The sequence below is a fragment of the Amphiura filiformis genome, chromosome 1 (assembly GCF_039555335.1).
Source record: "Amphiura filiformis chromosome 1, Afil_fr2py, whole genome shotgun sequence".
In the NCBI taxonomy this organism is placed as follows: Eukaryota; Metazoa; Echinodermata; class Ophiuroidea; order Amphilepidida; family Amphiuridae; genus Amphiura; species Amphiura filiformis.
The window spans coordinates 52,008,383-52,036,002 of NC_092628.1; the positions used below are offsets into that span (position 1 = coordinate 52,008,383).

The following is a 27,620-nucleotide window of genomic DNA, read 5'->3' on the forward strand; positions in this document are numbered from 1 at the left end:
ACAAGGTATTAGTTATATCCTATCTATCGAGTGTACCATTGTAGCCGTAGACAGTGTTTGGCATTTAGACTTGCAAAGTTATACTCGTGCAGAACATTGCTCGAAAAACAGTGCATGGAATCTTTGAAAAGGTCAGGGTATGCCTTCGACAATTTTCTATCAAAAAGCTCTTAATATTTAATGTTTTGAATAAACATTGATTTTAAAGATGTATTTATACAACCTTAGCACTCATTTTATTCTTCCTACAATGTGATTTTGTTAACCTTGTCTGGGACTCAAATGATGTCATATAGTTTTCAGGCAGGGAAAAAAGTGGTGTTTATAAGTAGTCCAAGATGTCTAGCTAGACGATAGGTTTTTGTACCCGGCCTAATTAAGGTTATTTAGAAACTCCCCGGACGGTATAAATGGATTCTTCTTGGTAATTACATTAGTACATTGTCCTGTAGGTTAGATAGGGGAATTACAACGCCGTACTCAATACTGCAAAATGGCGTTGAGTTTTGTGCGATTTCTTATTTTCACTGTATCAAAAAACAGGTGTTACTGTTGATTACTGCTATGAAAAATTGATGCAGTGTTAAGATGTGTACATTGTAGATGAGACAGAGCTGCATATGTGAGTAGTTAATTATTGTAGTTCTGTAGTGTGAGTTTTGAAAAGGAAAGTTTGTCAGAAATATCCTGCTATTAAAAATACATGTGAATTGAACGGTGTGCAAGAAAAGGATGAGCCAGAGTTTGATATGTATAGGAATATACGCTAAGTGAATGTGAAAATGCTAGATTTAACCACTGGGTGTTTTTCTTTTTTAAGGAAACTGCTGGACAATTGGATGGTGTGAGGCAGTGTTCAAATTAGGTAATTAATGGGTGTTGTTATCTGACCATTTGCTTATCCCTGCCCTTCAGGGCATCTCATTCAAATTAATTAAAGTTACTATTACCCTAAATTATTCTTATCTGTAGTTTGAATACTTCCAACTTTTAAGCAACATTATTAGGGTCATCTTGCTATCAAACAAACTGCAAAATATCTTTTATTTTTATTTTTTATGTTCATATGTTTTTTATTATATAAAGAAAAAATACAATAAACAAAATTACAAATCACAAGAATCAATTGTTAAAAAGTTACAAAAAAAGTCACAAAAATAAATAAAATAACTGCAAACTATCTTAACATGGAATATATATTACACAATTCGTAAGACCTAAGCCAAGTATCATCCGTCAGATATATATATGTGTAGTCAATAACATTCACCGGAGACTGCAGCAATTCTCTTTTGATAACCAAAGGATAAAGATTTTGCAATGCATAAATGTTTTCAACATTTGCAAGTCATTTAGTCACATCAACAAAAGACTCTAATATAGAAACCGCCCACAAATTGATTTAGCATTTTCTGTACATTAAGTGCTATGCATGCAACAAGCGCAAAATTGATTGGTAGCTAGGGAAACCAAGTTCAATGTGTCACTGAACATAGTGAATGGCGTCCAGGTTGGTACATTAAAAAACTAACGTCTTAGAGATTTCCCCCACCCCCTCGCGGGTAAAAGCAAGCGTTCATTGTACAGTAATCAATATTGAATCAATACAGTACGAGTGTGTGAATAATACACCTGGGCATCACGATGCATGTCTAATAATGGGCCAATTCCACACAATTTCCACCAAAATTATCTTGTTTGATGAGATCTCAGATTTGGTGTTTGTTTTCAGGTGAGGAAGAAGATACGGGAAATGATATAATGTTTTGGATGTTTGTTTAGGATTTATTGTGCAGTAGTGTGTCATCTATATGAGATCATTTTGAGTAGATTCGTACTGACATTACTATTTTGACAAGCCCGAGGCAACGGCAGGGGAGAACATAATCCATTCAACATTTATCTTTCATTTCGGAAATGCTATTACTGTAACGCTTTTTAAATCATGCATAAAATTATTTATTATGTGTATTATAGTTAATCAATATCTTGTAGTATGCACGTGGGCATGACATAAATGTCACATATTTGCAAGTGTGATCATCTGGGAAAGTTTGTAATTTGGTACAGAAATGATAGGAAAGTACATGTATATGTCGGTAGGAAAGTTACAACATAAAAATAGGTACAGTTAGTGTACATTATAATTTGTACTTTTAAGCTGAGACTACTACATTTTATACTAGTCTCGGCTTTCAATTATCCAATTTCATTTGTAATCCATGAAGTACAAATCATGGAAATCAATTATTATGTTCATGGTGACCTAAAATATGGAGTAAAGCAAAGAAAATTGGAATTTACTACCAGCGATGATGTATCCAATGTGTGTCACTCAGTACACTCGTGTTCGTACTGTGTTATGAACATCGTGTTCGACTTATATTTCCATCATAATAATTAAACAACAGTTCCTGCGCTTTATTCAAAATCTCAGATTTTGACAGAACTATAGCACCTAAAGTTTTGATTTTTGCCAGATTAATAAAGTATATTACAATCATGTAACAAACAGGATTTTAATGAATATTGAAAGCTCCTTAGCAAATGTTACAATATGGCTATAATCACCTGGTTTATAATATTTTTTATAGATTTCTCAAGTTTTGAATATGGTATCAGTGAAATCCTTGGCTCTACTGGACATTCACAACTTATTTGTGTTCTCTCAACTGTCATTGGTATCCCTTTTAAAGGAAATTTTATACATAATGTTTGTGGAAGTATTTTAAAATGTTTAAATAAATATTAAAATATGAATAAAAGTCTGATACACATATCAGAATGGAATTGATATACATAAGGGATCTCCCAATGATCAAATTTGAATACTTAGTCTTTTTCTTTTTAGACAAGCAAGCATATTATAATCCAGATATGTTTTAGAATCTCTGTGCAATACTGATGCAATAGTTACATTGTTTTATCTGTTCTATACTGAAACCTGATATGAATAGTAATGATCAATAGAATTGCTCTCAATCTTCAGGCAAATCTAAATGCTTTTAAAACCATCAAGAATATGCTGTTAGCCAATTAGGTATTGACATCATATGAGGAAAATCATAATAATACGTCATCAGTTGTGTGAAAACTACTACTGATAAAGTGGTATTTTCGCACATGTAATTTGTTGTTTCGCTGATTTTTGACTACCTGGCTTGTTTTTAAATTTGCAAATTTTAGTTTCCGTACATACACTATTCATACCAGAACATAATTATTTACACGTTTTTATTTTTACGATAGCTGTTTTAAACACGAAAATTAATGCTCTGTGACAATGTCCACTTAGCAATAACTTAAAAAATTAAAAAAAGTATAGATTTGTACTATAGAGTACCGAAGTGATGACGTCACAGAAAACTTTTATTTGGTGGGAATCGGATCATGAGGGCCCGAGATATGGACGCATGAATACCTAATTAGCCCCATTGAAATCAGTGTAAATTGGCCTGGTTCCAAACAGTTATGAACCAGGCCAATTTACACTGATTTCAATGGGGCTAATTAGGTATTAATGCAGAAATATATCGGACACTCATGATCCGATTCCCACCAAATTTGGACTGTGGATGTTTTTCATCATGTTCTACTGAAATATGGTCATAAAATGCTGAAATGCAAAAAAGACAATTTTATGACATCACACTTCGGTACTCTATAATGGCTCTTCTCCCAGGGGTTCAAACTCTGTATGGATTATATGTATGAAACTATGCATAATTATCTAAAATTTGAATGAAAATGGGTATATTTGCAAGTATAGTTGTGATTAAAAAATAGTAGTGATTTTCAACAACAAAAAGGAAAAAAAATTGATCAAGGGCTCATATTGAAATACCCTACCACGTTTTCACACAGAAAGAAGGCAGGATTCCCCTCGCTAAGCGCGCGCCTCAGGAAAGCTCGGTCATAAAACGGATGGATTATATGCATCAGTGATACACCCTGCCCAGGATTTTAACAAAAGAAGGCTAGCACAGGAAAGCTGCAGGATGGCGCACACCTTCCTGTGTAAGGGAATTTCAATATGAGCCCTAAAACAAACAAACAAAATAGGACATTTTCAATAATCTCTAGCAGCATCTCAGTGCTATAACTTTCTTGGCTCTTTTTTTTTACAATTTTCCAGCTTTTGTCTGGTTTTCAACATATTTTTGACAAAATGTTGTGTGCCTACATATAGCCTTTCTGAACTATTATGTGTGTGTGTATGTAGGGGTGAACTGGTTCTGTGAACGAGTTTTAGGAATTGAACTCAACTGGCCCATTTGACATTTTGTTCTTTCCTTCTCTGTGTTGCAGCCATTTAGTGGCAACCCAAAAAGGTTCCAAACCAAGCAGCCCAAATGTGAATTGCTACACCACAAATCTACCCATGTATGTATTTATATATACACCATCAGCCCGAAGAGTTTTTGTCTTTCAAAGTAGTCTTTTTTTATTCAGAAGTGTCTCATATTTCCTAACATAAGCCTGTCATGTTTGTTATAAGCTGTTGTTTTTTAAGCAAAGCTATTTTGTCGATTTGCACAAATTCATTTCCCTAAATTGACTCCGTATAGTGATTTTGTCGCTGTGTATTAACTATGCAAATATTTACAAAATAAACTTAAGCAAATTGCATATTTGACGAAAATGTGTTAGCATAATAATATCGCAATTATTTTGTGCATTAAATGGAGAGCATGATAGAGTAACAGCAGTAAACTCGTGGTTGAATATATATCTTGTCTGATGCTATTAGCTAGGATACTCTCTGAGGAGATGGAGTATTTAGACAGCTAACAATTGGCAGGCAACGAGAACGATTAGACAAATACAGTAGGGTCATAAATGAGTTAGTACTATCACTTGTAGAACAAGCACAGCCTCCTCCTTATGACATGCTTATGAATAATGCATGACAACTTGTTTGCAGTGTAAAACAAGTAGCATCCTGGCTAAGTGTTATTTCAAAATGTCATGCATTATGCAAAATATTCGAATTGAAATTTTGTGTGTTTAAATTGTATGTAACATGTTTTTATTTGAAACATATTGTTAATGAATATTTAAAATCTATATGTAGTAGTATTGTATATTTATTGCATGGTGGTTTTACCATTATTATGATTATTAATCATCATCATCATCATCATCATCATCATCATCATCATCATCATCATCTTCATCTTCACTTTTATTAAACCAGACTACACTCTATGACTGCCAAAATTGGTCAGAAGAAATTGTATACATGCAGCATTCATTTGAGATTCTATTAACCTGAAAGAAGTAACAGTATCATTTGTGTCAATTTTGCAATGCAACAATCATGGCAATAGTGATATTTACGGGTTTTTTTTTCTATAGATCATATTTCCCAATTTTTATTTTCTGGTATTTGCAGAGAAGTTAAAGACCCATTCAGTGATCCCAGGGCAAGTGTAAAAAAATAAAAATTATTTATAAATTGTTTAAAAGTGAAGGACAAGTCATTCAAATTGTCATTTGGTATTTTTGAAATGACAAATTTGGCAAAATACAAAGAAAACAGCAGTACTGACAAAGTTGAAGCCCCATTCAAATACATGTACATGTAGCTAATTTAGATACTGTTAGTATCTAAATTACAGATTCGTTTAAAATGTCTTATTTTGTCTTAAATACACAGCTTTCGGCTGAACCACTTGCATGCTATGTTAGCACATCTATGGCAATGACAAAGGTACCAAAATCTGAATTTTGATGATTTTTACAATCATCCGGAAGAGCAAATCACTGAATGGGCCTTTAAGTTCCAGGTTAAGTTCTGTTAACCCCCTCTCGGTGACACTTTCAACGCTAGCCCTCTGAGTCTAGCTGTTTTTCTTTTGATTACCGTACTGACTCGAGTATAGTCCCACCCTGTTTTTGGGTGAACATTTTTCAAAATTGGGGGTGGGACTATACTCGTATTTTTCGAAAAAACAAAAACAAAAACAAAAATTTTAAACTTATTTTTACGGCTTTGGAGTGTCCCTGGACCTAGACCTAAATGCTAGGATCATTCATGGTTGATTTAAAAAAAAATTGAATTTTGCACGAAGTTTTGTGTTTTTAATATGAAAATTGATACTTTGTTTTCATGTCATATTCTATTATTTGATATTTGTTTGTTTGTTTGTTTTATTTCTTCTTTTGCCTGGGTTACTTATTCAGTGGATGTTTTAAGGTATCCTCTGTTCTTCCATGAGGCCCAGGGGTCACATAAAAATATACATTAAAATACATCAAAATAATGAAAATGGGTATGACAGTGAATATGAGTGCATTGAGTGACTTGGTGTGTATGCATATTATTTTGGGTGACTGTGTTTGGAAGTGCATGTAAGAGGTGCGCTCAAGAGTGAGTGGGGGGGGTGTTTGTGAGGATAAGTGTGGAAATAAGATTAGTTAAGGGGTTTGCTTTCATAATTATGTGCAATATAATTTTGTGTTTCTTTTATGCTTTTTGATGCTATTTGATTTGGTGTGTGGCACGTATTATTTGTGGTCACTGTGTTTGGGAGTAAGAGGTGTGCTTAGGTGTCAAGTGGGTGTGTGTGAGTGTGGTGTGATGGGGTGAGTGTGGAGATAAGCTTTTATAATTATGTGCAATATAATTCTGAATATTATATGTTTTTCTTTTGTTTATTTCTTGTAATATGTATTTTAATAACTTTTATGTGTAATAATAGTAAATAATTTTTTGATGTTTTAATATTGTAAAAAGTGACGCAATTTGGCAATTTGCCACGATGTTATTTTCAATAAATATGAAATGAAATGAAATGAAAAATGAAACAAAATATTTTAATACATAGGATACATAAATATATAAGCATACACAATCATGAACTTAAAATGGGGAAACTAACCCATATTTTACATATACATATTATAAAATACATAACCAACACAGCGCATCAAATTTAACTACAAATTGTTTTTATCAAATATAAAATTAAGAATTCAGAATTTTTTCAAGAAAGAAATTTCAGATTTCAGATTTCCATTATACAGACTTGACATTTAATATGGAATACTTTTTCGCAAAAATCCCAGACTGGTTTGGTAGAGGTCTGCAAAAACGGCACAGGTTAAATATTAATTGGGGTGTATCGGGAGATGGTTTTAAGTAATTGTTTGGCAGAAAATGTGCTTTTCATTAGTTTACATTATGGCGCTCATAATGTAGTGAAAATGGCGGATTTATGGAGACTGAATTTAATTTTTGTGGGGGTGAAATTTCTGAACTTGAGCAACATTATTCTGATATTATCAAATTTATTGAGGTTTGAGGCAATTTTACTGAACCGAAATACCAATAAGTGTTCGTCAGAACTGAAATGCACTTGTGATCTACCAGTTTTGAAAGTGGGAGGAGCTTTGAAAAATATGGTTCTTAAAAAGTGGTTCGCACTCAAAAAATTTGAATGGTCCCCTGGGGCCAAATGTTATAAACTTACTGTACACAAAGAAACAGTGTGAGTTCATTGGATAACCAGGAATCCGCACAGTTGTTTCTGTACCGTAAGTTTTTAACATTTGACCCCAGGGGGCCATTCAAACTTTCTGAGTACGTACAGCTTTTAAGAGCCCTATTTTTAAGCTCCTCCCCTGTTCAAAAACTTGGTACATTGTTAGTGTATTTCAGCTGGGATGAATGCCAGTTGCTGACGAAGTTTAAGAAATATCACCTTAAACTCCTATAAATTTAATAATAACAGAACCATGTTGCATAAAGTCCGAAATTGTGTCCCCCACAAAACTCAAATTCAGCCTCCCTAAATCTGCCATTTTAGGCAAATTCGCTACATTATGAGCGCCATAATGTAAACACATGGAAAGCACATTTTCTATCAAACAATTATTTTACACCATCTCCCGACACACCCTAATTAATATTTAGCTCGTGCGGTCTATGCAGACTCAATCCAGACCAGTCTTGGAATTTTTGCGAAAAATATTCCATATTAAATGTCAAGTCTGTACTTGCCAAAATACAGCATAAAAGACATGTTTTGGAAACTAAATAATTTACACAGTTTAAGATTTATGACACAATAGAATTTACATAACAAGAAAATTCATCATTTAGTATTTGAATTAAATAAACATATTTCTCAAATTATAAAACAATCAAAGATTTTTAACACACTAAAAATTGATACAGTAAGAAATTTCATCAGCATTTCAATTATATATACACATTTGAAAACTAAAATTTTGATTGCAACATTGGGCAAATACAAGCCTAAGGCCATGTTCACACAATTTTTTTAAAAAGGTTTGCTACTTAATTACACAAATGGTCATATTACACCATTAATAGAATATGACATGAAAACAAAGTATCAATTTTCATATTAAAAACACAAAACTTCGTGCAAAATTCAATTTTGTTTTTTACGTCAACCATGAATGATCCTAGTATTTAGGTCTAGGTCAAGGGACACTACAAAACCGGAAAAAGTTTTTTTTTTTTTTTTTAATTTCTGACATTTTTCGAAAATTTGGGGGTGGGACTTTACTCAAAGGTGGGAATATACTCGCGTCAGTAGGCCTACGGTATATGTAACTTTATTTCCTTCTTTATGTTTGTAACTATCCAAAGTAGTAAAATTAATATTTGAAACACATACTGGTCATATCAGCTCATATGACTACTGCCCTCCTGTGTTTCAGGTAGGTCCAGCTTTGTGGCTCTGATCAAAACCCACACACTGTTTAAACCTTGGAAAAAATCTCAGTGTAGTAGAACTTGTAGTGGTTGAATTGCAGTCAAGGACATTTTACTGTTGAATATAGCATCTCCAACTTTTTGATTTGTCCGTAATCAACTGTTTTTGTGATAAAGCAGTGAAATCAGTCAATATACTTTGTTAACAGCAATTGAGGCAAATAAGTACATATTTTCTAGGTCATTTAATCTTGTTTCATGCAGATTTGATGCAGCTGCAGGGTAAGGAATTGGCAAGGAATTACAGTAAATACATTTGATTTTTAGGTAAGTTTGTTCTCATATTTAGTTATTTGACTTGCTGTGTATAAAATAATCAATTTATTTTATTAACTTAAAACTATTAAAATAAATCTGTGATGATTGGAGGTGGTGTTATGTGAGTGTGCCTCCTCCACACTTCTGACGTAAGCTGATGGGGTACATGGAGGGGGTCCCTTATTCTGCACATATGAGATTGGCTTACTGATCAGATTGTATTTGTATATTATTTATTAATTAATTTAAATGAACACATAAACAATTCCATCTTCATTGCATAAATATTTATTGCTTGATTTAAATTGTTTTTATATATATTATTTATTTTTATGTTTTAAAACTTTATAATGCACATGTATATGCAGTGCCAAACACATGGCCTGTACTACAGATTGTAGCTACCAACTCATATTCAAGCACTATTGAACAACAATTCAATGACTCACATTAGACTTGTCAACCATATCATGGTAAATAAGGAAAATCTAACATCCTGGATTAGTAGTAGTATTTTTTGTATCCATAATCCATTAGAATTTCATGCTTTGAGGACATAATCACATCATATAATTACTAATCTGCATTTCAATCCTGTCAAAACGAATTTGAAAGTGGTGCGGCCGAAAGTGGCTAGTGGGGGGTATGCAAATGAATATAAACTGAGCTCAAAAAGAAACTTATAATTTTTCACAAGGTCATATCTTGAAATCCTGTCCATCAAATTGAACCAAAATTACACACAGGTTTACTTCAATATACTCTACTCTCAACACATGTCAGTAACCAATCAGTTATCCAACTGACACAACAGCAAAATGCACTGACATGGAACAGCTTCCTGGACCACATTCACAGCCCAACCCTGTTTCATGAAAAAAGTGTATGAAAAGCAGAAAGCAGCACCGTTTAATCATCTGTGCAAGGATCTTGTGTGCATTCTCACAGATTTTTGTGCTGGGTGTCAAATGTTGGGCTGTGAAAGTGGAGGAACTTCCAGGAAGCTGTCCCATGACAGTGCATTTTGCTGTTGTGTCAGTTGGACAACTGCTTGGTTACTGACATGTGTTTTGAGTAGAGTATTAAAGTAATCCTGTGTGTAATTTTGGTTCATTTTTGAGCTCAGTTTACAAGTTTAATGGTAAGTTAATAGAACTAAACTGCAAACCTAAGAAATTAAAATCAAATAAAAAAAATTTATGTGTTTTTGTGTTTTTTTTGTAAATTTTTTTTGAAATATTTTTTTAGGCTGAAAAGTGGTGCGGCCATGACCGTACCTACTGTAGTGGTTCCGACGGGCCTGCTACATTTGATTGAATATTCACAACAACAAAATTAATTTCCAACTACAAAACAACACAATAAAGAATTTTGTGCAATGGTGAAGAGATTCTGCCCTGCCGACACAACCGATACTTTCCATTTTATACTAGCTGCATACAAAGTCATGAACACCGAAAGCAATGGCATGGGGGGGACACAGTATAAGGCCAAAAAAAAAAAGTTGTTTGGTTGTCCTCAATCACCTTATGGTAGATAGGACTGGTCGGTTAGATTTTTAAAAAAAATTAAAAGGTCATATATCCAAAATTAACTGAATAAATAAAGCTGCAATTTGGATCTTTCATTACTGTATGACTTCATTCATGTTTTTAAACAGTTTAGATGTGTACAAAAATTGTTTAAATATCTTTTTCGGAAGGCAAATTTTCTCAAGATTAAGATCGGTCGGTTGAGGACAACCGAACAACCTTTTTTTTTGGGTCTAATTGTGATGTCAATGTCATTGCAAAGCGTTTCGCATAGTTTGGTTGTGACGCATTATACACAAAATGTGTACAGAGGTTACTGCAACTATTGAAGTAACAATGTATTACAAAATATTATGTAAATACATGGGAACTTTGTGTGAATGGTAAATGCACAGTAAAAGAGAATGTTGGTTTGTTTGAACACTTGTTATAGAGTTGTATGCCTTTCCTTTGGTTCAGTAGCCAGATACATAGGCTTTTCATAAATCACTCAAAGGCAAGGTTCAAGAACTTAACCCGATTTGACTGACAAAAAATATATAATGGTGAAAATAGCAATAATAAATAATGCTTATGTGTCATTTTAAGTGGCTGTAGTTTCTAATTTTATCACTTAAAACCTTGTATCTCTTGATACAGCAGAGCAAGAATGATCAGTTTGATTGCATTATGTTTTTCTGTTCATTGACCTTGTTTTAGTTGACCTGGGTTTAGTCACCATTGCACTTTAAATATAAAAAATCTAGAATAGTTTGTGAAAAGAAAAAATCTTGATTAATTTTTCTCAAAAAAAATGCCATTATCATGTGACAATATTTTGTGTCTTCCTTTAGAATGGCTGATTAAACCTGGGGGGGCACTCTCACTTTTTCAGCGTCGCTGTCACCAAAAGTCCCCATATTTTTACGAACATATGCTCTGTCACCCGAATACCCCTTATTTTTCAATTTGATCAGTCACCCAAAGACCCTTATTTTTCAATTTGATCAGCAACTTTCTTTACTTATTTTGAAAAAACAAAGAAATTGAATGCCCTTTAGAACTATAGAAGTTCAATTTTCGAGGTTTCTGTGGCGCTGTTTCGGCTCTCACCCAAAGGTTCCATTTCAAAAATGATCCCACTTGATTTTTTTTATATTTTGCTCTCACTGAATGCCAAAAATCATGCTCTCACCCAATGACCCCATATTAATTACATTTTGCTCTTACCGAATGCCCCTTACTGCGAAAAGTGCCAGCCCTACCCCTATACCCATTTCATATTGAAGTCCCCCCTGGGTATTTAACCTTTAATGATGATCCATTTTTCTCTTGTCAATCAAAACCATTATTTTCCATATTTATCAGTTATTTTTACTGGAAATTGACGTCTGTCCTGACAAAAGATTCCTGAAATACTCAATTTCCATATGACAAATGGCTTCTTTCATAAAATAAAAAGATTACAAAGAAGATTTACCTGTCATTTTATTCAGTATTGAATAAGCTAAATGCTGACAATAATTTTTTATTTATTATTGTTAATAAATAAAATTACAAAAGTTACCCTTAATTTTCACAGGAGTGAAAAACAACAACTTTTTAAATAATTGACAGGGGACTTGAAATTCAAACTTGATGTGCCCAAGCTTATACTTGTCCATAACAAATAGTTATTTGTGATCACTGTGTATATAAATCAAGTGTATTTTATTGTTGTAACTAGTACTTAATTTTTTGACAAATTTGGGAATCAAACCGAGGTGCTCGGCAGACCCAAATTTTGTGTTTTGAGGTTTTTTAGCTGTAACATGCAATTAAAAACAGCTGTTTATTCTTATATATATTTATTTTTCATTCTTATAAAAATATAAAACATGTGAATTGTGAACTATCAAATTTCTGTTTGGACTTGCATTAGGCTGCGATCACATTGAAGTATACTGTATACGGTATTAAGCTATCTGAAATATCGCTCATTCGATCAGGCTGAGTTCACACAGGAGTATACTATGTGAACTCAGCCTGATCGAATGAGCGTATTTCATATAGCGAATAACGTATACTTCTATGTGATCGTAGCCTTTGAACCAGGCTCTCAATAGCTACTAATTGCACTCATCAGGAAACAATAAGGCTTTCCTGTATTACTTACAACTTTGTTGAGAGAGTTGTGTGTAACATGTACTTTAAGTAACCATGACTGTTACAATGCAGTCAGGTTTCATGGTCTTAGAGTACAGAATATGTGCCTGTAAGGCTAAAAAGGTTTGTCCCTCAAACTGGCATGTATGAGTACATGTATGTAGCGCTATGCGCTGGGCCTTTTTTACAGGCCGCTTGGTTGGAAAAAAACAAAGTAAAAGTGGGCAAAAAAGGTCATATCGCTCATTCTACCAAATCCGGTGCCAATCCACTACAAAAATTGAAAAAATAAAAGTTGTTCAAAAAGACCTGCTTTTTGTGATTTTTAAGAGTGTATGTATATAATCACTACTTTTAGATGTAAAAAATTGCCAACACCACTTGCATAATTTTCTTTCAGGAAGTCATGATGTTTTTTAACACTAAAACTCAATGTAATGTGAGCTACGTTACCGACTACAAAATGGGCTGGTTTTACTCAATCCAAGGTCATAAAAAGCAAACTAAAGATCACTTGAGTGAAATGTAAAACAGATTTCACCATTTCATAGAAGTTTTGAAGATGCGTAAATGAGTGTGTAACGTAGCTCACAGTAACGTAGTTCACTGGTTTTTAATGTTTTTAATGTGATTTGCGAACGTTAGAACGTTATGTCGGTTAATTCTAATATAAATGGGGTTCGACCACTGGTAGCTTTCACATATTATTAGGAAGTACATGTAATACAAGTGCATACTATAGAATCCTGGTAACGTAGCTCACCAATCTTAACATGGTCGGTCGAAATTTCAATGTTTACAACATTTCTATGCCAAAAATGCTACAGCATCACGATTTTTACTGTGATTTTTTAAAACCTATGAGTGTTTCCTTTCAAAAACCGCAAATTACATTGATACCTCTGTTTTACTTCTTTCCAATAACGTGTGTTAAAAAGGGGTAACGTAGCTCACAGCGTTTTGGTGGAAAGTGTAATTTATTTTAGAATTACACAAAGACGTTTTAATCACACAAAAATAATGTTGATAAACAATATGATGATGCGTTACCTAATTAAAAAACAACAAATATGTAAAGAAATCGCATTTATTCAAAGCAAATATTCAGGGTTAGATGTGACACTTGAGCAGTGGAAACGCATTTTTAGCGATTTTTGAGCCTTTGCAAGGTTAATCAGGCTGAAGAAAGCATTTAAAGTATGGAAAACTATATATGTCCGTGTAGATCTCGTTGAGTTCTACCAGAAAAACAACATATTTGATGCCCTAGATGCTCGACAAAGTGTTTGTAGACCAAAGAATGGAAAAAAGGCTATTGGCACCGGATTTTGTAGAATGAGCGATATATAGCATTAAAAAATTCATTTGGACCATAGACCAGTGTTTATGTTTTGACACTGTATCTTGTGCAACTACATTAACTATTAATAGTGTGCATGGGGGAGGGGGGGCATCATCAAAATGCAGATCAGACAAAAGCTCATTTGTGGCTCATAAATCAAGTGAAATAGACTGTTACAATGTCAGTCTTGGTTTAGTTTGGGCGATAGAAAAAAACATGAACCTATGGTGTCTGTACTGTCCTATGTGACAATAGACTGTAACAATAGATTGTGATACACATTGTTTGCTTCACCCACATTTTAATCCTCTCACATTCATTATATCCTTTCTACTGCGCTGTAAATGCAGGGTAACAATTCACTACCCATGTATTTAGTGGGGAGGGTGAAAGTCCAAACAATTGTTTTTGTGATCTTCTAGTCAGTTTTTAAATGAATTGCAGTGTATTTTAGTAGGCTAACTTCCGTTGTCACCCACAAAATCGTCACCTGAACTTTTCTACTGCAAACGTTGATCATATTTTTCATAAAACATTACAAACGACTAGTACTTGCTCTCTAAGTGTAAAATTTTATCCTCAGTGGCGGCTACTGTAATCGAAGACTGAATAAAAATACAAGCTCTGATGTCAACTGTCAATCAAACTTGGAAACAGTTTTGTGATGATAGAAATTTCTGAACCTTAACCCTAACCCAACTAGGACTCACTAAAGCTCACTATTAAAACCACTCTGCGTGCACTGCATGCATTCCACGGGACTTGATGGCGCAATCAGACCAAGTCATATATACCCAGGGAATCGTTGGCGGACCAACGTCACCTGTGTAGCTACATGCTGGGGATCTTCTGAGTGGCATGTGAGGGGTCCGAGGTTCGAATCCCGGGGGTGCCAAGTGACTTTCTTCTTCATCTTCTCTCCTTTTTTCGTTCCTTCTTTCCCTTCCGATAGCACAAAAACCACGTGTAGAGTTAGGGTTAAGCTATATGCATGTTTTTCCTATATACCTCCTTAACCCTAACCAAACTATATAGGACTCACTAAAGCTCACTATTAAAACCACTCTGCGTGCATGCATTCCACGGGACTTGATGACGCAATCAGACCCAAGTCATATATACCCAGGGAATCGTTGGCCGGGCCAACGTCACCTGTGTAGCTACATGCTGGGAATCTTCTGCGTGGCATGCGAGGGGTCCGAGGTTCGAATCCCGGGGGTGCCAAGTGACTTTCTTCTTCATCTTCTCTTCTTTTTCGTTCCTTCTTTCCCTTCCGATAGCACAAAAACCACGGGTAGGGTTAGGGTTAACGATAAAGTAGCTTGCTTTATGGTCACTTTTGCACCTTCAAACCTACAAACTGTCTAATAACAGTTAGGTCTTAGTAACTGGCAACTTTCTTTCCTGAAGCTACTGTGTCAACAATGCCTAGAAAAGTTGCTTTTTGCCTTGTAAACGTATGGTAATTTTTTGTCATTTTCTGCGATTCCTTTTCTCTGTTGAAGGCACCAGTAAAACCAACCTTCCTTTGACCATGTTTAATGCTCTTTGTGATATCCATATTATAAAAAGTCCCAAGTTTTGAGATATTTTCTCAAAATATCAAGAACTATTTTAAGAACCACTGAACCAATTCTAGGCTTATTTGTACTCATTTTAATGATTCCATATATGGTCATGAAAATTTACAATTCTGAAATTTTTATGAATTTTGAATTTTTTTTTTAACTTGTCGTCTGCAGTCGACACCAGCGCGGAGAGAGTTAACACTATTAACCAATCACAGGCTGTGGGGAGTTGATCAAAGGTTACATAAGTTTGAAATCCATGCAGCCAGAACTGTCACGCAACTGCATGTTGCCAATAATTTGTATGATTTCCTAACTTCAATTGACATGTCCTGAGTTTGAAGTGAACCATATAAGCAGACCTGTATAGACCAAATTCAACCAAAGGACTGAATCACTCATCATCCAATTCTTGATAAGAACTAGATCATTTTATCTCAAACTGAACCTTTCAGAAAAATTATCATTTACTCACCTTTGAAATTGGTAGATTATTCATTGGTTATGATATTCTTCAGCTTTGGCATGCTGTTGGCCAGAGGGAACATGCAGGAGGTACATCTAGACCCAGTGGCGGCGCCAGGATTGTTTCCAGGGTGGGGCATGGGGGGGCAAAGTGAATTTCAGTGGGGAAAAATCAACAAACTGTGCGCAAAATTGCAGCAAAAATTGGGAGATTTTTGTAATTTGGGGTTTTTACTGGAGGGGCAACAGGGGGGAAAGGGTTCTGACAGGGGCATTTCACCCATGCCCCTGTAAGGTGGTCCCCTGCAAATTCATTAATCCACTCTGCAGCTCCAACTCAATATCTGATCAACTTCAAACTTGGTATGTGATAGTATATGGTGGCCTGACGTGCTTTATAGTTTTGTGTCATGTAATTTGCATATTTATGAATATTAATGACCTTAATTTGCATATTTTATTTTAAAATGCCATTATTCCACTCTAAAGCTTATAACATGCAAATTTTCCCAATGAACTTGGTTGGGTGGTAGAGTATGATCACCTCTTGTGTTGTATAATTTTGCTATTTACACACCTTTGTGTGGGGTCACCTTAATTACGAACCACATAATTCTAGTTTGGTAATGTAATTGTAATAAAAAGGCATTTGTCTCAAAGTTCAGGGACTCTCCATATCTGTGAAAAACACTGGAAAAAATAAAAATCACAGAATTTTTGGCTCTGATTACATTTTTAGAATTTGTTCCAAATGCCAAATATACTTGGAGCAAAAAACTATAATATGCACCACAAATAATGCTATTGCGTATTTGTCAGAGTCTTATGCATAACAATCATTTGAACCAAGTAAATATACATTACAAATATTACATTAAATATATTTTTATACAGTAGGCCTACATTCAGCGATCGCAAATGCCATTGCAGCCTGTGGCCTTGCCAAAAAGTTGTGGGGAAATTTGCGGTCGACTGAACTTCCCTCCCAGAAAATTTACATTTTTGTACTGCTCCCTCAAAAAATTAAATTCTGGCATGCAAGCGTGTCTCAGATTCTATTGGGGTGTACATGTTCCATGAATAGATGAGTGACTGAGTGAGCGAGGACTACCCTGAATTTGTCCTACAACTACACAGCTATTTCCCATTCAAATCGAGTGGGAGCAGATTGATTGCTTCCTCAATTTGAATTAGGTAAAGTATAGGAGGGGAAATGCGCATTGAAGAAACAAATGGAAATCGTGTGTGGGTAGTTGTTGGCAGTCCATCTCCTGAGTACATAGTAAACAACCATGGTACAAAAGCAATACAAAGTATGGTGTCTGATCATTAGCTTCCATGTTGAGTCGAATATGTTAGATATATTTTGCAAAATTTTGATCTCAAACCTGATACAGATATTCAGTTATATTTTAAAATGTAAGAGGATAATTGTTTGACATTTTCCTGATCATGCACATTTAAAGAAAAAAGAAAGGAAAGAACCCAAACAAATGAGCAAACAGCAACAACACATATTTTCCAATGTTTTTTGAAAAGTACATATTTATTGAAAAGTCCATAAGTAACACAGATAGGTTGGTTATGCAATATTAGGGTAATTTAGTTTACACTGCATGAATGATAGTTAAACCTCAATGTGGTACCTTTTATCATGTTGAAAGGGGAAAGATTCATTTGCACACATAGAAGAGGAGGCAAGCAGTGGCGGTGCCCAATGTTTTTGCTCTCCCAGTTTGCACCTCCATTCCCCCCATCAGGAAATTAGAATTACTATCACTAAAATATACTATATTCGGTGCAAATCGCCCTATTTGGGGAGAAAATTGCCTTCTTTTGAGTGAAAATCAACCTATTTTGGATGAAAATCTGCCTTTTTTGGGCACAAATTATGCGACCCAATATTTCAAGTTATACATAAGTTTTAAAGAATTCCATTTTTGTTCTGTCACCCCCTTAAATCTTCCAAAGGGGTATGGCAGATTTCTATTCCAGTGCAGGGAATAGCCCAATGTAGCTGTAAAATGAAATTGAGGTAAATGGTTCAATTGTGATCAAATGTATGCCAAAATAGTGAACTTGAAAGTGCAAGCATATTTGGTGCACACCTGGCTTTACATTAAATCAAGTTGGACATTTTAATTTGGCTGGGGATGAATCTTATCCAGCAAATATAGAATTTATTGATATTTTTACTTAGAATTTGATATTTTCACCATTTATCATCACACCTGTGCGGAACTCTGAAGTGATTATATTGGAGTGAGAAATTTCAGTCAACCAGCCTTTAGATCTAAAATGATTCTTATTTAGTGGTATAGCATTCCAAACACTTCCCACTTTTATTTAGAGCTGGCTCAGAACGCTCAGAAGGACCCCAACTTGCTCCCCCTAGACCTGCCAAAAAAAGCTTTGGCCGAAAATTGCTTGCCCCTTCTCAGACTGCCAAAAAATCTTTGCCTCCTTCTTTGCACATGCTAATTTTTTGGGAGCCCAATTTGCAAATCTTAAATGGTCTAGATATAATGTGAGTGTAGCGAGCAGGACTTTTGCATATGAACCTCTCGACGCGACTGTTTTCCTAATCATTTTATAGCGTTTTATTTTCAAAAAGGTATCCCATGAATGTGTGCCAAAAATTTCTTAGCCCCCTTTTGACCTGCCTAAAACCTCTTGCCAATATGTTAGAAAGCAACTAACATACACTTGTATAGGGTTTATCTCGGTTCACCAATAAGAGCTAATAAGGGCCTTTGGGTGACAGATGGAATGGAAAATAATGGGGTCTTTGGGTGACAGAGCATGTGTTTGGGGAAAAAATGGGGTCTTTGGGTAACCCCGGAAATTATTACTGGCTGACGACAAGTATTAAGGTGCCAAATCGGGCAGTTTTGAAATGTTTTATTTAGGGACCGTTCACAAACTGAATTGGTGCTCAAGAGGTGTACACACACATATCCTGAGCTCTCATTTGATTGACTTGTTGTTGCTGAAAATCTATTGTGTTGCTGTTAAATTTTATATCATCATCTTGGACTTATCACCAGGAATCTCTACATATAATTTTTATTGCTGATTTTGATATATTTGTGGAGATTTTAATGAATTTAGTTTGAAATTCTGTGCTGTCTTCATATATATTCTACATATTAAGTTGTCTTCATGTCTACCAGCTACATCCTGTATTGATCCAAATTTACAAGGAGTAACAATTGGTTATTGATTGACAATGGCATCTTCCTTTCATCAGACAATGCACTCAGCATGGAGTATTATGCATAGAACCCTGGCAAACTTTAACCTATCTTTTGCTGGTTTTTCTCAAGATGACAATTTTGGAGATTCAAAATGGATTATTGAACCCAAGTCTATTTCAACCACTGTATCAATTAACCCAGAATATTTTGACTCTGTTATAAGAGAACTGACATCACTGTATCCATCACCAGAAGACAAGGGCAAGCAACATGGTCTCATCTTTAGATGCTGTGAACTTGCTGTCACCATCACTTGCTATCCTACAAGGAACACTATGTCTGTGCAAGGAATCCAGCATTCTACATGGGTATCCTCTGTTCTTCAAAGCCACATTAGTAACTTACTGGACACTCACACCAGCATTGTATCAAATGTCTCTGCAACTTGTGACTCTGATGATGAAATTTCATTCGCAGCAGGTGTACCTGTTACTTCCACACCTGTTAGATATCAGCAGATATGTAAGTCAGTTGGCACCCAAACTGATCAACAGCAGCTTGTTACCATGACAACATCAACTCAGACTACTCATCAGCGTGAACTCAATACAACAGGAACTCAGACTAGTCATGCCTCATCTCCAATTTGTGAAACCATTTCAACTCCTGTAACATCAACCCCTACCACTCAACATATTATGATAGATATTCCTGAACCAACTCATGTACAACTTAATGTGACAACTTTTGATATTCCAACCATACCTACCAGCAACCCATTTAGTGTTCTTGAAGTTGAAGATGTGTCCTTAGCAGATTGTGTTGAATCTGATCTTCCCCCTCTGCCCCTTCCATGGATTAGAAAAGATCAGAAGAAACCCAAGAAACCTACAGTGACCAAAACAGTGAAAGCTAAACCACCATCATCACCACCTCCATCATCTGCAACACCTGCACCCCCTCTGACAGCCTCGGCTCCCCCTCAGTCACCCCAGAAGAGAACAATTCTGATTGTTGGGGATTCGATTCCCAAGGATCTTTCTGGTCGCAGGATGTCTCGAAGATTCAAAGTCATCAACAGGTGCATTCCAGGGACTACCCTCACTATCTGGTCTAAATTACTTCCAACATTCATCGAGGAATACAAGCCTTCTTCTATCATTATTCACTGTGGGACTAATAATGTAAACTCTCGTACACCTTCTGAGTGTATACATCTACTGTGTGACATTGTGTGCAATATTCCTGTGGGAATTCATGTTGCAATCTCATCTCTTACTCGTCAAGAACTTCGCTCTCGAAATGTATGGATTACCGACTTCAACAAGAGACTGGCAATTCTATGCCATAGCAATGGATGGACATATATTGATAATAATAACATTTCACTCAAAGACTTAGCCGATGACAAGCTCCATCTTAGGAAGCAAGGATTGACTATTCTTGCACAGAACTATATACAGTTTATTAGGGATTTTCATGTCAACATAAATCAGACTGTGAAGTAAATAATATTAATTCCATGTACAAAACAAAGGATACTGCAAAAGGTAAAGTTTCTGATAATATATTCAATGTTGAGCATACATTGAATCCTGATTATATAATATATATGCAAAGTGAATGTAATTTTGATAATGTTTCAACAAGTTCTGATGATAATAATAGAGACTTGAACTCAAGTGGGTTTGGAAAAATCAAACCCAATCAATACATGTATGGGTCTGCATGTACAGGTAATAAGTCATCTTGTGGTACATGTAATAGTAAAATTGTTAAGAAAAAGAAGATTAATTTTGTAACATGTAGTAATTGCACACTTGACTTTCACATTCATTGTATTGATAGTTCCCAGGTAGATTCATGTAATAACTGGGTCTGTGCTTGCTGCTTCTTTAAAATTGCAATAATCAAATTCCTTTTGGTGAATATTTTATGAGGAATTCACAGAATTTGAATGTGTGTGGTAAATGTGTTTGTAAAATTAAGACCTGTGATTATAAAGTATGTAAAAACTTTCATGTGAAATGTATTGAAAACAATTCTGATTACACATGTAACTGGTTTTGTGACAATTGTTTTTTCAGAATAGCCAATGATGAACTTCCCTTCAAGGATAGATTTATTGATTTTAATTGTTCTTTATCAAAAGGTTTTAAAATAGGACATGTTAATATTCATAGTATTCGCTACAAAGTAGATCATATAAGAATTTTACTTAATGACAACAATTTTGATGTGTTATGTCTCACTGAAACTTGGTTGGATAAAAATATTAGTGATAATGAGATTCAAATTGATGGTTATAACATAAGTAGGCTTGATAGAACCCATATGCAACATGGTGGTATGTTATGTTATGTTAAAGATGGTATTATTTTTAAAGAAAATTCCAATTTGCATAATTGTTCATATGATGTTGAAGCTTTATGGATAGAGCTAAATTTGCCTCATACCAAGCCTATCCTTCTGGGTACTGTTTATAGGCCACCTGATTCTAAAGCTGAATACTTGGACAAGTTGGATTCAATCTTTCAAAATAATACCTCCCTTTATGATGATGTTGTTGTAGTAGGAGATTTTAATTTAGACATAAGTAAAAAAATAAACTCACGTAAAATTAATAATCTTTCTTCACATTGTAATATGCTTCAGCTTATCAATGATTATACTAGAATAACTGAGACAACTAAATCTAAACTAGACTTAATTTTTGTATCAAAACCTGATAATGTATATTCATCTGGTGTTCACAGCCTAGGACTTTCTGATCACTCTCTTACATACTTAATTCGTAAAAATAAAAAAGTAAAGGTACCTCCTAAGATCATAAAATCTAGATGTTTTAAAAACTTCAATGAGCACAAATTTATTGACACAGTTAAGAAAACTAATTGGGATAAGATACTTATGTGTAATGATGTGGACAATGCCTATAAAAGTTTTCAAGACATGTTTGACCAAATTTGCAATTTGCATTGTCCTGTGAAAGAAAAAAGGATAAAGGGATCACTTCCTGAGTGGATTACAAGTGAATATATAAAGCTTTCTAAAGATAGGGATCATTACTATTCAAAAGCACATAAATCCAATAATCCTCATGATTGGGCAATGGCTAGAAAATTAAGAAATGATGTAAATAAACTTAATAAAACATTAAAGAAGAACTATTGCAATGATGCTATCAATAATAATATTAATGATTCAAAGAAATTATGGGGTACTATAAGGAAATTGATTCCTAAAATAAGTCTTCTGCTACTAATGTTCAGACTAAGGATGGTTTTACTTGTAATGATGCTGAAACAGCCAATCAGTTTAATAGTTATTTTACTTCTATTGGTAATCGTTGGCTGATAAGTTTAATAATGATGATTGTAATAATGTTTTGTCTAATACTGGGGATTACATGTATGAAGATTTTCAATTTGATATCATAACTCCAGATTTCATCTTTGATCAAATTTGTAACTTTGCAAACAATAAGTCTTCAGGTATTGATAACTTCAGTATTAAACTCTTGAAGATAGCTGCACCAGTAATTTGTCACCCCCTTGCATATATTTGTAACCTTTCGATGTCACATCTACCTTCCCAAGTGAATGGAAGAAAGCAAAGGTTACTCCTATATTCAAGAGTGGTGATAAAAATGATGTCAGCAACTTTAGGCCCATTTCAGTTCTTCCCTGTATTTCAAAGATTTTGGAGCGTGCTGTACATGATCAATTGTATAATTATCTCACATGTAATAATATTTTGAATCCATGTCAATCAGGTTTTAGGAAGAATCACAGTACTAATACTGCTCTTTTAGATGTAACAGATCATATTCTCAATAATATAAACAATGGTAAAGTTACAGGTTCAATTTTCTTAGATTTAAAGAAGGCATTTGACACGGTGAACCATGACCTTCTTATTTCTAAACTTAAATCATATGGTATTAAAGGAAATGCAATTAATTGGTTTCACTTGTATCTTAGTGGTAGATCTCAGGCAGTAAATATAAACTCTACCCTTTCAGATTTTAAGGAAATTGGTATCGGTGTTCCTCAAGGTTCAATCTTGGGACCGTTATTATTCATTGTATTTGTTAACTCTCTGCCTGAGTCTGTAAATTCTAACTGTAAGTGTGTAATGTATGCTGATGATACAACTCTTTTACTTAGTTCATCTGATCCCAATATTCTGCAAAATGATCTTAATGCTAACCTGAATAACATTGCTGATTGGTTCTAGGCCAACAATTTAACTCTTAACATAAAGAAAACTAAACTGATGTTATTTGGAACAAGACAAGCTCTTCATAAGTTTAACAATGTTTCTCTTGTCTATGGAAATGAACAAATTGAAAGAGTGGAAAAGTTTAAATATTTAGGAGTTACCTTTGATTCACATCTATCATGGAATGAACATGTAAATTATTTATCTTCTAACATATCCAAGCGTATAGGAGTTATTCGTAGAGTAAAGCAATACCTGCCATGGAAAACTGTCAAAATGCTTTCGCAAGCCCTTGTCTTTCCTCATTTTGACTACTGCAGTTCTGTTTGGTCCAATTTCAGTGCCTGTCACAAAATGAGCTCCAAATTTTGCATAATAGGCTAGCCCGAGTTTTGCTCTCTGCAGACATTAGAACTTCAGTAGACAATATGATGAGGGACCTAGACTGGGTTAAACTTGCCTGTAGATGGGAGCATCAATTACTTATTTTAACTTTTAAATGTCTCACACAAATTGCTCCTAATTATCTTTCATCTCATTTTACTTTCACTCATTCTACACATTCCAAATGTACAAGGGGTCAGTCTCAAAACAGTTTGGTTGTTCCAATATGGAAAACCTCTTCTGGAAAGAAAACTTTCCTTTACAGATCTTCAGTTGCTTGGAACAATCTTCCTCCAAATCTTCGTACCAATTTTAATTCAATGAGTTTGGGTGGATTCAAAAATGCAATTGGTCTGCTGTAAGTTTTGTATTTATATTTTGAGCTCAACATTGCTGCATTTTGTTTTGTATCATGCATGTTTGGTTCTTTCATTTTGTATAATATATATATTTCTTTTTTTGTTATTATCATGTTCATGTATTATGTATATATATAATTTTAATCAGGTCTTCCAGGGAGACCAGTACATTTGTATTGATGGAATTTCCTGAATAAATAACGAATAAATAAAAAAAAACACTTGTAAAGGGGGGCCTGATGCAAAAAGGGGCGCCCTGAAAATTTGTGACCCTCCTAAGGGGGGCCCTGAAATAAATGACCACAAATTTTCCTGGCAAAATTGAGTTTATATGCTTTTCTATGGGGTTGACCCATAATTTTCATGTCAAAAGGGGGCCTGAAATTTTCGAGGTCTGTAAAGGGGGGGGGGCCCCGAAAAATTTTTGCAATAAAATTTTTTTTTTTTTGCATCAGGCCCCCCCCCTTACAAGTGTTTGTGAATGGTCCTTACAATTATTTTAAAAATTTGGTGTTTAAAAAATTGGTGTTTAAAAAAAATAAAAGAACTAATAGGCCACAAAATGGGATTCATCTGCAATTCATGAAATGAAGTTGCCACAAAATTTTAATGTTTAACAGTAGTCTGAAATAGTCTGATTTTGCATATTTTTACATTGTTCCCTTTTTTTTTTTTTTTCCATGCAGATTATTAATCTAATAATATCATGCTTCCCAAACTAGACCTGGATATGCCGATGTAAAGCTAAGGCCAAATAGATCCATTTGATTTCATCAAATAGTAACAAGCATGCCAGGATGCTGCTATTTACATCATCTATTACATGTAGTAATTTTGTGCATTTAGTTTGACAAAAGGAGAAATTTGAGTTACTTCCATAAAAACACTTAGTTATTACCTCAAGGGCATCGTACAAATGTCAGTGACACAGGCTTGATTTCATTTACTGTTAACTTAATAAAGACTCACAAGATATGATGTGATATCTGTATTCATTATCTGTTATGTTTTGTTTGTTTGACACAGATTTGAAACACACAGCTAGTTTTCCAGTAATCTAAAAGCAGCAGCCTTCATGGTGTAGGCCCTTATCGGGTCAATTTGGAGTACCTCATTATATGATTGATAAAGAGATAGTTGACACCATTTCAACAAAACCAAACTACTGTGGTCGTGGCGGCGACTTCTTTTAAGGATCCTGTTTGTATATTTCATTAAAATTGCTGTCATTGCTGCTACTATATTTCTTGCAGGTAAGTTTAGATCGTTAAGTGCTATCATTGTTAAAGACATGGTGTTCATACGCTAAAGTCTTTTTGTTTGTTAAACCAGTCAGTCTGGGTGGACACACACTTGGGTCCTGATGGGACCAGGATCAAGCAAATTGTTAAAGCCAAGTCTTAAAATAGTGCCAAAACTGCTGGAATTTGCAGATGCTAAACACTGCATGTGCATGCAGACTTATTTCGCTCATGCTTTGGCACAAGTTATCATTTGATTCCGGCAGTCGCAAACAAATGCTGGTGTGTGGAGGTGCATGCACTGTGACTATTTTGGTCACCCATATATAGTGTTTATGCCCCGGTTTATGCACAGGGCTGTTGGATTTCACATAGTGTAATGCACAGGGCTACTGAAACTTCTTACACGGATCATGAAATATAATTATTAATAATTTTAGAATGTGATCAGTTCCCTTGGATCACAAAGTCCAAATAGCGAGCATAGCGCTGAGTCAAAAAGAGGTGCATAGCGCCAACATCGAGGGCGATAGGGTATCATGGGGTATGGTAGCATAGCCACTAGCTGCTAGCCGTGGCTCTATTGGTGTGTGTGTGCGTGTATCGAATCAGGCTTAGGAAATGCAGTCTGTAAGTGTCAAGTGTGGATCCACCCATAGGGACATGCTTGTAATTACAAGAACTGATTAGTGGTGTCACCAAGTTGGCATTTTTCCCTACTTTGAACTGTGAATGCTTTTTTCAAGGTGGATTGACTATTTTGTCCATCTACCAATGCTGACTCATATAGATGACAAATTATTAGAATTTACAATTTAAGTCATAACAATATTTAACTTCATAAGATTGATTAAAAAAATTATAATTGGAAAAATTTGGTAAAATCAGATAACAAATCCAACAAGCCAAGTGATGGTCAGGGTTCATTCGGCCATTAATACTGGGCCCATCCACACCAAACTGGTGTTGTGACTGCCCAATTGGGTGGATAAAAACCTGTAACCATCTAGCTGACTGAGTTGGCCCTTTTTTGAAAGCATGTGTGCCTGTTTTCTACAATGTTCAATGATTTTGCTGTTTTATAGCTGACTTTAAAAAACATGTTTTAACTTTTGATTTATTTTTGCACCTTTTCTCACTCAAGGCATCTTTAAAAATGAAAATGTGCAATATTATTTATAATAAATAAAAAAAGTATGCATGCTTTTTTGAAAAGGAGAAATTTACGTCTGACAATTCTTCACCAAAAATGCTCAAGATAGCACTTTGACTATTTTACCTGTTCCATATTGTCAATCTTTCCATCCAATCTTCCAATCTTTCCTGTTACATATTGTCAATCTTTCCATCACCACTAATACAGTTCCCAATGATTTCAAATTGGCTCGTGTCAAGCCCTTGTTTAATAAGAATAGCAGAACTGATGTTGGGAACTACAGACCCGTCAGTATCCTCAGTGTCACATCTAAAATCTTGGAAAGAGCTGTATATGTGCAAGTTGAATCTTACTTGAGGGAGAAGAAATTGCTTTATGATTACCAATCTGGTTTTAGAGGATCATGCTCCACAGATACATGTCTCGTCCATCTTACCGATTACATTCGCACTCAAACTTCTCTAGGCAATTATACTGGTATGGTGTTATTGGACCTACAAAAGGCCTTTGACACAGTGAACCATGATATATTATGTCATAAACTTATCGCTATGGGCATTGGTTCTTCATCATGGTTCCGTTCAGTATCTTTCAAATAGGCAGCAAATCGTTAGTGTCAATGATGTGGAATCTGATCCTCTAAACATCTCATGTGGAGTCCCGCAGGGAAGTATTTTAGGCCCACTTTTATTTTTATGTTATGTAAATGATATGCCAATGAGTGTTAATTGTAAACTACTTTTGTATGCTGATGACAGTGCTCTCCTCATTTCTGGTAAGGATCCTAGCGAAATTGGTAAATCCCTTAGCAAAGAACTCGATTCATGTAGAGACAAGCTTTCCCTTCATCTTGGCAAAACCGAATCCATCCTCTTTGGTACTAAACAAAAACTCAATAAAGCTACTGATTTTGTGGTTAAATGTAATGATGAAGTTATTAAATGTGCGCATTCTGTCAAGTACCTGGGTATTTCTCTGGATCAATGCTTGTCTTGCGNTGAAATTGCCTTCAATGTCATTA

General features: G+C 34.8%; 1 long non-coding RNA gene across 1 annotated transcript in view; it reads left to right on the top strand.

Moving 5' to 3' along the window:
• LOC140148667 (uncharacterized) overlaps positions 1–27,620 on the top strand; it is an 83,895-nt gene that overhangs the window by 4,308 nt on the left and 51,967 nt on the right. Inside the window, exon 2 of the long non-coding RNA XR_011858511.1 lies at positions 25,229–25,455. This is a non-coding gene — a long non-coding RNA (uncharacterized lncRNA). The remainder of the gene's footprint in view (positions 1–25,228; positions 25,456–27,620) is intronic.